Here is a 10,476-nt window from a genome sequence, read left to right on the forward strand (position 1 = left end):
GTACGATGACTACCTAAAGACTTTGTTTTTAGATGGCTTGGACAGTGACATTTCAAAAGCAATTCAAAAGAGCTGTGTCGGATGGCAACTTGCCTCTACAGCAGAAATTCGACGACATGCAAAACATCATGAAGACGTCATGAAAGCACAGCAAAAAATCAAAGCAGCCAAGCAAGATAAAGACTTTGCGTTAGCCCTAGTGACAATGCAAGGTGTGCACATGAACAACAACAATTCTCAGTATCACCAACAGAACCAGAGAGGCAGAGGAAGGGGTCGTGGAAGAGGACGAAGCTTTCCACAAATGAGACGAGGACAAAATGATTCGGACATATGCTTTAACTGCAGACGTAAAGGACATTGGCGGGATGAGTGCCCACACGGTGAAGGCGGGGGTCAGGCGGATTGAAAGGAGAAGGGGGTGAGCGACGGGGGTCCTGTCTCTCCAGCAGATGAGTATAATTTACCTTTATTTTCTGATTTCTGCTCTATGCAATGAAGACTTGCTTGCTAGGGTTTTCTATAAGACTCATATTTCTTTACCCTTGATAGAAATGACTGTTAATGACGCATCTTTGCTATTTCTGCTTGACACGGGAGCTTCCAATTTTGTAATTAAAGCGACAGAGTTTGAAAAACCAATTCCACTCTCTAGTAAGACGACTTCTTCCAGAGGTGCAACTGGTCATGTGGTCATAGAACAATATTCGAAAACACTTGAGTGTTTAATTGAAGGGGAAAAATAAAATAATAATGTGCATTGTTTTTTAAATTACTAAGTTATGCCCAGTGAATTTAATGCGAAGGGATTTACTTTGTAAGTAGGGTGTTTTTTGTTTACTGTGGTGATCAGGGCTTATCAGCTGACATGAGAATGACGCATGAAACTGAAAGCACAGAGGATTTTTCTCTGTTTGTATATGAATGGCAAATTTCTGACACATGTCTGACCACAAAGCGGCTCATGACAGAGTGTTGCCATCTTCTGAATCTATGAGAGACTCAGATTTACATTGCACTTCTCATGTAAGCACTGATCATGATGATGAATATGCACAGCGATGTTTTGATGTTGACATAGAAATTGTGACGACTGACTATGTGTATTGGACTGACCAATGGTGTGTTTTGAATGTGAAATTGACTGACAAACAGAAAGTGTTTTATGACATGGAAAATGCACAAGCCATATATCACTGGCCAAACCAGTGAAGGCTGAATGGCGTGACGCGGGTCCCTTCATGGCCAGGTGCCATGAACTGACCGACTGGGTCATAATAGATCAAAAAAAAAGAATGATCTGCCAAAATGAAGGTACCAAAAATAGCCATGTCATGGAACACAGAAGTTTGAGAGCAGTCACAGTGTTGGATGAGGAAGTGGCAGTTTGTAAGTGCCAGGCTCATACTTCGGGTAGTGATGACGTTTCTAAGGAAAACAGGGTGTCAGAGTTTAGCAGCGAAGGCTGCAGCTCGACTTCCTGTTCAGATAACCATAGCAATACGGCTGAATGAGGAACTAGGTGACAGAAGCGATGCAACAACAACAACGCTTCTGCCTATGATAAAGAGAAATGGAAGAAGGCAGGCCGTGAATATAAAAATGGACGATGGGGCCCCAGCCAACCAATAAATAACAAACCATGTTTACCTTCTGATTTCTTTCAGGTATATGCAAGTTTGATGCATGGATTGGACCATGTCTCAAAAGGGAGGATGTTTACTATTATGCAAAATAACTGATTTACCAAAGTTTTTTTCCACAGTGGCAGCAGATTTTTGCAGCAGATGTTTGATTTGTGGTATTAACAATGTGGGCAGGGGTCAGGCAATGAGACAGGGGGGCATCCCAGGCCGCAGAGACCATTATCAAATGTAATGCTCGATTATATTGAATTATCAAAATCTGACAAAAAGAGATACTGCATAGTGGCAGTCGACATGTTTTCAAAATGGGTAGAAGCCATGCCAACAACAAAGGCAGATCCAAAAGGAGTGGCAAACCTATTCCTACAAGAAATTATCCCACCATGGGAATTTCAAATCCTGAAAAATTATTAAGTGACAATGGTTCACATTTTGTAAACAGTGCAATTTCAGCAGTTGAAGCATTCCTGGGTACATCCGGAAGCGGGAGGAGCTAACTTACATGAGAATGAGAAAGAGGGGACGCGCACAGCTCTCACCATTTGAGATTCTGTTTGCTCGCCCACCTCAGATGGACTGGGAGGCACGAAATCCTCGAACATTGCCTGACACCACTATTTGTGAGCATGACATGTTGCAATATTGTGTTGAGCTGGATAGGGTTTCTGTAATATCTCAAAACAGGTCCAGGCAGCAGTTCCAGAGCCAGCTGAGACGGCCCTGCACAGCTTCCGAGGAGAGTTCGTGTTGATAAAGGATCTGAGACGAAAGCATTGGAAGGCGAAAAGGTGACAGGGACCATTCCAGGTTTTGCTGACAACTCAAAATGCGGTGAAAGTCGAGAAGCATCAGCTCATGCGGCTAGCTGCAACGGAAGAAGAATCCCACTCAAAGCTAACGAGTGCCAAACAGAGATCAGACTAACCAGAGACGTGTCATCCCGTAGGTTACCAATTTGAAAACCACCGTCACTGGAGAGCAGACGAATCAATAGTAAGAGACGATTGTGCAATTTCAGGAGTGGTCAGAACTGTATCAAGGACTTTGTGGAACTTTAACGGCGTGGGCATTGAAATAACCTGTCTGATCATATCAACTAGACCTGCCCTGAGACCAAAAATACATCGAGAAACGGGACTGATATCGTTCAAACAAGAACATTTTCTCGCCTGACAAGGTTGTAATGTGTGGCAATAGGTCACTAAATCTTATCCTCTTAATTAGTGTGGCTGTAAGCCTAGCACGAGATGATAGCATATAGAGGTGAAAATGACAAAGGGAAAATGGGGTAAGACCATGTATTTTTGTAAGGATCCATGTCAAGGGCAATATGTGTACGGAGGTAATCAGGATGCTATCAGAGAGGGTCTATTGACCAAGGCGGGGTATGTCTCACTTCAGGGTGATTAAATTAGAATATTAGAGTGATGCCAGAGTTTTTGGAATTAGAAGAAATCACTGAAAATTTAGGAGAATTAATAGGGCTAATTCCATGTACTATGTAGAAATTACTGAATGTGAAAATTCTATAGAAATCAAATTATCTCCAAAGAAAGTCAAAAGTCAGAACCCATCAGAACACAGCACTAGAGACTTTGACAATGTATGGGCAGTGAAACCACAATTAGGCGACGTATGTTTATGTAAATTAGGGACCCAACAAGGGGCAATAATGGCTGGTACAGCACACTGTAAAACCACGATAATCATGAATAATAACAAATGTATAACATCTAATGGTACAAATATCACATGTCCAGGTGACGACGATGACCTCGGAGAGACAACAGCTTGAACAGTATGTGCACACCCTTCCTAAGAAATGGATGGGGTGCTGTTATCCAGGACTTTTAGATGTAGGAGGTTTATTTGAAAATATGCAAAATGTTAGTAACCTCTTGTTGTTTTAATTTGACTGACGTCTTTCAAAAAGTATCAGACATAATAGAACACATGAAAATGGCCGTAGCCACTCCAGATGAAATGTCATCTTCACTAGATAATTGGTTCTTGGGCCTGCAGGGGTGGACGAAATTGTTAATAAGTACCATTATGCCAATCGGATGTTTGATTTTGATTTTTCTTTTAATGATTCCATGTTTAATGAATTGTATTTCTAGAATCACTGCTAAGGCAGTGACTGCCACAATGGTGAGAATGAGTCCAGGGGAATACACAACAGTGATAAGTAGAGCACCAGAGGTGAAGTTAAGGTGTTAGTGGCTGATGATGATGAGGATTATGAGAACAAGAGCGAACATGAGTTTGACTAGGAAATTAAGTAACCATGGAAAAATTTACCTGTTGTGAATTACTATGATTATGGAAGAGTAAATGTAAAATTGTGTGTATGTTCTTTGAATGAACATATGGGGGATTGTTATGGAAATTTTACATTTAGATGTGTTTCTTTTGCTTTTGTATGGGTACAACTTGTATTAACGTTGAACTTTCATTTGCTCATAAGCATTTAAAGGAATATAATCATATAAGCTAAAGCACAATAATAAGATATGTAGCCAGACATGCATGGGTTGGAATAGGCTTGCAAGAGCAATATGTTCGAACAATATGTTCTAAGAAGAACTAAGTAGCAAATAACTTTTCTGTACTCCGAAGTGTGAAGAGTGTGTGTGTGTGTAGTTTTGTTCGAACTAAAGATAGGCAGTAGGTGTGAAAATGAGCAGTGGCTGAGAGAGGGGGTTTTTGGGCAGACAAGGCATTGTTCTGTTCAGATAGAATTTATGATTAGACGAGATCTTGAACACGGACGTATACAGACGTTTCCTTTTAAGGTAAACGAGACAAATCTTTTGACAGATGCAGCCCACTCAGGATATGTTGGGGGTATATAATCTTAGCAAAGGGGACTGGCCTTTGCCTTCTCATGTCAGATGCTCTCTGTGTGAGAATGCCATAGACCTTCTCATATCAGACGCTGTCTGTATGTTGAACGTCTTATTTCATGCATGAAATAAAATACTTTGTTTAATCTCTTGAGAATCGACTTTGTCTCCTTCATCCAGGTTTTTGAATATTGATAATTTCCACAACAGGTTTAGTTTCACGTTTATAATTTTTTTCCCAACATTTATTTGTATTTTCAGAAAACATTTAAAATAACATAACATTGTTTAATTCAGTTGTAATTTTTCAAATAAAATTTAAGAATTTAAAATGAAAGATGAAAATACATTTAATAAGATTAGAAAAAAACAATTTATAAAGGTTACAAAAAGCCCTCGGGTAAATATCACAAAAATTCAGATTTCAATGTCAAAGCTGATAGAACACTGATGAGAATATTGCTTCAGAATAAATTAGATTTACACAACAACAAAAAATATATATTTTTTAGACAAATTTTATTTTTTGCAATTAATTTATCATTAATCAAAAATAATTTTGACTAATGTAAGTAAAACTATAAAACAAAAGCTGTTATTTTATTTATTTATTTTTTACAGACATTTTTAGCATTGTTAAAATGGCCTCAGATTATCTTAAAAATTGGAGGAAGGTCAATTCTATGGTAAAGAAACTATCTGAGGATGACAGTGAAGAAGAGTTCATGGATAACATGTCCTATCTGGATGATGACGAGTTTGATGTTGTGGATGACAGCAGGGATCGAGAAAGATACTGTGTTGAAGGTCCAGACACAGAAGACGAAGTAATGGAAGAGGCACTCAAAATAGCTGATGGTCTTTATGAAAACAGATTAGACCTACAAAGTGACTTGGCAGATTGGGCAGTGATCAATAATCAATCACACAAAACACTCAATGACTTGCTCCAAGTTCTACGCAATCATGGACACAATGACCTGCCCAAGGACTCACAGACACAGCTTTGTACTCCAAATGCAGTGGAACGCCAGGCAAGATGTACATACATCATATACATCTATTATGGTTTGGAAACTGGTATACAGCGCACACTTCTTCACTGCCAGCTTCACCAGATCACATTGGTGTCACTATTAATGTTGATGGTGTGCCATTATTCAGATCTAATGCTGCTCAATTCTGGCCTATGCTGGCAAAGGTTGAGGGATTTGAGCCTTTTATCGTCTGCCTGTTTAGTGGCATGACAAAACCTGAACTATTGGAAGACTATGTCCAAGACCTGGTAGAAGAAATTAAGAGGCTCGGGGGAAATAGAATCCAACACAATGGACATGTCATAAAGGTTCACATAAAATCCTTAATCTGTGATGCTCCAGCAAGAGCTTTCTTGAAAAAGATAATCTACCACACTGGATACCACAGCTGTGAGAGGTGTGAAGAGGAGGGTGAATGGTTGGGAAAAATAGTCTTCAACAGCAAGGATACATCCCCTAGCAGGACAGATGAAAAGTTCAGCCAGATGGCCTACAGAGCAAATCACCAGAATGGAGAAAACACCACTGATCAGAGCAGGCATCCCATGTGCCGGCTCTTTTGTTCTTGATTACATGCACCTTGTTTGCTTTGGGGTTGTGAGGCGCATCCTGTACGACCTGTGCAGGATCCCCAATCCTCGTAGACTCTCTCCGAGACAGAGCTGAACTCTCCAGTGAACTCATTAAACTGAGGAACTCAATGCCCAGTGACAAGGCACGGAAGCCCAGATCCCTTCAGGAGTTGGATATATGGAAAGCCACTGAGTTCCGACAGTTCCTGCTGTACACTGGACCAGTGATACTCCATAGAATTGTGGACCCGGATTTATACCACCACTTCCTTTGCCTGACGATTGGAATGTCGATCCTTCTTTCTGGAGATTGCGAACTTTCTACCATGTGCAGCTGACCTCCTTAATCATTTTGTCATCAATAGCGCTGAGGTCTATGGAAATAAATTCACTGTCTACAATGTGCATTACATAAAACACCTCCATGAAGATGTTGCACATTTGATTGTTCGTTAAATTAAATATCTGCTTTCCCTTTTGAGAACCATCTGAAAACCATCAAAAACTTGTCAAGACCAGCCATAACCCTTTGGTGCAAGTGGCAAAGCGTATGGCAGAGAAGGAGCGTGCACAGAAAAATACAAAACAGAAGCAAACTCGCCAGCAGCTAGTGTCAGGAAAGCAGAGAGACAGCTGCTGTTTGCTCCAAGATGGCAGCGTAGCTTTTGTAACTGGAAAAAAAAAACAGATGGCAAATTGGTTTGTAGTGTCATCCCATATCACCAAACCTCCAACCTATTTGAAAAGCCTTGCCAGTCTAAACTCCTGGACATTGCTTTTGTTGGCATTCCCTGCAGCACAGCTAAAACACAGCTACTACAAAGACAGGACTTGAAAACAAAAGCTGTAGGTCTACCACATTGTGGAGAATATGCCATCTTCCCTTTGTCGCATGATGTAGAATGAAAACTGAATAATTATTATTTGTATTTTTTTAAGTTGCCCTTTTGTAGTTTCAGACATGGTTTTTGCAAGGGCTGTTTGGATCGAGGGTGACAAACATTTTGAGGGTGTCATCCCAAAAAACTGGATCCTTGAAGATGAAAAGGTTGTGAGATGGCCAAAGACCCAGGTACAGTCAGCACATAAAAAAAAGTTAAACCCCACGGAGGACTGGCTCACTTTCCAGCTGGTGAAAATAAAAATGACATCAGGTACAAATACACATAGCCTACTAAATTTGGTGTTGTTATTAATTCCCTGCGTTAGTTACATACAGTTTACTTTACATTTCTATTTAACTTGGTGATTTATTTTGTAGAAAACGAGAAAGACTAAACTTTATGACTACACATCACGAAAATATCACCACTATGCCATATAAAAAGAGAGTTGTAAAAAAGAGAAAACATGAGGATTATATGGAATGTAAGTGCATAATTGTTCTCCAAAATATTTTATACATACAGGGCTCGACATTACGGTTTTTTTGAAGGGGCAAGTGAAAGAGAATTTTACACGCCCGATCAGACAAGTAGTCTGATAAAAAAAATCTGCATTTTACACGGTATTGCTTCTCCAACGCAATGGAGGTGGAGATGAGCTTCTCCAGAAAGCTTGCGCTGAAAAGCGATGCAGTGCCAAACGCTGCTCTTCCTGCATGAACTCCACCACCGCAGTGGCGTCATGATGTGAGTGAGCATATATGTTTAATCACAATTTATGTTCCTTCCTATTAGGCTAAAGTTAACCCTCTGGTGTCGACAAACGCGCCGGCGCGTTTTGCTGGGGTTTTTTTTCACATAGCAGCAAAATATACTGAACGTAATAGTAATAATAATCCTGGAAAAAATTACCTCAAAATGACTGAATATAAGACTAATTTTAACACAATTATTATTGTTTTTTTAGCATACAATGACCAGAGAAATTGGGTGCCAGACTGAACCAGTCAGCTCCAGATCTGCAGGTGTGCAGGCTAACGTGAAGTCCATTAGGAGAAGCAAAGGTGATTTTGAATACTATGGAGCTTTTGTATGTCTCATCATATAGTCAAGATTATATCATTTTGTTTTGTATTTTCCCTGCTTATTGATAATACATCTATTATTCATTTGTGCAGCCACCAGGCCAGAATGCCTAACAGGAGTGTGTCGTGTGACACAGGCACACTGATGGAGCCTTTCACAGAGTGTCCTGGGGCAACATCTACACCAATAAAGAGGAAAAGATGTGAGGTGTCCACTGATGACTCCAGCTACCATCAAGATGGAAGTGAGAGCACCATGAACTGTACAAGGTAATGCGTTTAGTCCCGTTAGGTTTTTCAGTTATATTTTACAGTTCTAATTTAGCCATTACTTGTTTTTAAATACTTTTGATGGTTTGTCATTAAGTTATTTCTGATACATACACATTACATAAACCAAATTATGATTATTTATGCTTTTATTTAAATTTGTTTTTACTTTTACAGTCTCCAATGAAGTACTAGCCCACAAAGTGACTAAGTACATTGTTTATGAAGATAAACTGCTGGAGCTTTTTAGAAGATGCCCTGTCTGCACCCGGAGTTTGGTTGTCTCACAAACAACCTTTGGGACACTTCTCCGTGTCAAACAACACTGTGCTTACTGTGAGTACTCCAGTGATTGGTCGAGCCAGCCAATGGTAAACAATATACCAGCGGGAAACCTACAGCTCTGTGCAGCTATTCTGTTCACTGGCTCATCATTTTGCCAGATATCGAAGGTGAGATAATAACATAGCGCTGTCATGTTTGCACACCCCTCAGGACATTACATGAAGATGTTTTTTTTTTTTTGTTCTTGGATGCCTTCAAAATCCAGGGGATCTCTGAGCCGTGCTTCCACAAGCATCAGGCCAAGCTCCTTATCCCAACCATAAACTGGCAGTGGAAGATTGAGCAGGAGGACATTATTGAAAATACCATTGCTGTTGGGGCTGTGACTCTTGGTGGGGACATGAGAGCTGATTCACCTGGTAATAAATACCAAAAAATGACATTAGACACGTCTTCGACCCTTGGCATATGGGAAAAGGTTAGTATTTTCAATTAAACGAAAACAGAACCAGTATTTCTAACAGAAAAATTGTCAGTTAAAGTGGTAGACAATTATACGGGAAGATTGCAGAAAGTTAACTTTTTAAGATGCCCCAAAAAGGTTAATTTGTCACAAACTGATTTTTATCATATAGCCTATACTGAATGTTAGTCCACCAACTTGGTCTATACAGTGCTGCGGGAAACACTGATTACAGTAATTGTTTTTATTATTCTTTGTGTTCAGGGCTTGGTAAAAAAATGGATGCCCTTAGTAAGGGTAAGGGACTGCAGGACGTGGGGCTGTGGAGAAAGAGTGTGGTCAATCACCTTTATTGGTCTGCGACCACATCAACATCTGAGGAGGAGGTAGTGGCCAAGTGGATCTCTGTAGCAAACCACATTCAGAACATCCACACTGTAACTGCAATGCTAATGTATTTTATTTTGTAGTCACGTCACTCTCTAGATTTATATTGAACTATCTCCAACATCTCCATTGCAACAAGTCAAACTTAATCCAAATTATAAAACTGTATTGAGAAATGTATTGTGTTAACGTGATAGAATTAAAAACATTCTGGCCACACTGTCATCAACTGTTATATTAACAACTTTAAAATTTTTGTTTAGGCACAGCAGCATGTGAAAAATTCACAGCAATTTTGTTGTCACCACGTCTTCTCAAAGACATGCACAAAATTAGTCCAGAACACCACACCTCTGGAATCGCAGACTGATCTCATGAAATGGCGTATGTATGACACGCCAATTCGTATTCCATTCGGTGTGCTATCAAGACGCATAATCGCTTTTTGGCGTGTTTTTCAATCACATCTGGGGATATGGTTCGTTTCGGCGCAGACATACACGCGGAATCACATGCGGGGATAATGGTTCGGTTCGGGTCGGGCGTAGACATACACGCGGATAGCTCAAAATGCGTACAGATAACACACCACTGCCAAGTGGCGTGTTATCTGTACGCATTTTGAGCTATCCGCAAAGTCTTTGCGTATGTTTACGCAAAGTCATCATGATGTCATGTTGCGAATCGAGTGTTTCCACAGCCTCATTCTGAAGTTCTCAGCCAAAAATGTGTTCTCCTTCAAAGGAATGTTGTGCAGGTAAACAAGATAATGGATTACACATTTAGTGCTGCTTGCTAAAAACACTACAATGTTGTAACCTGTAAGCGCTTTGTTGGTCAAACGCACTCGGGCACGGTTCAAACTGGCTAGTGTGAGTACACCCTCAGACTACAGCTTGCTGCGATGCATTACAATGAAAATGCAGGCAATGCAGACAAAAAATATAATATATATTATAATAATTCTCTTTCTGAAGGCTACATTGACAAATTAATGGAGC

The sequence above is a fragment of the Phoxinus phoxinus genome (genome assembly GCF_949152265.1).
Source record: "Phoxinus phoxinus genome assembly, chromosome: 5".
NCBI classification, from domain to species: Eukaryota; Metazoa; Chordata; class Actinopteri; order Cypriniformes; family Leuciscidae; genus Phoxinus; species Phoxinus phoxinus.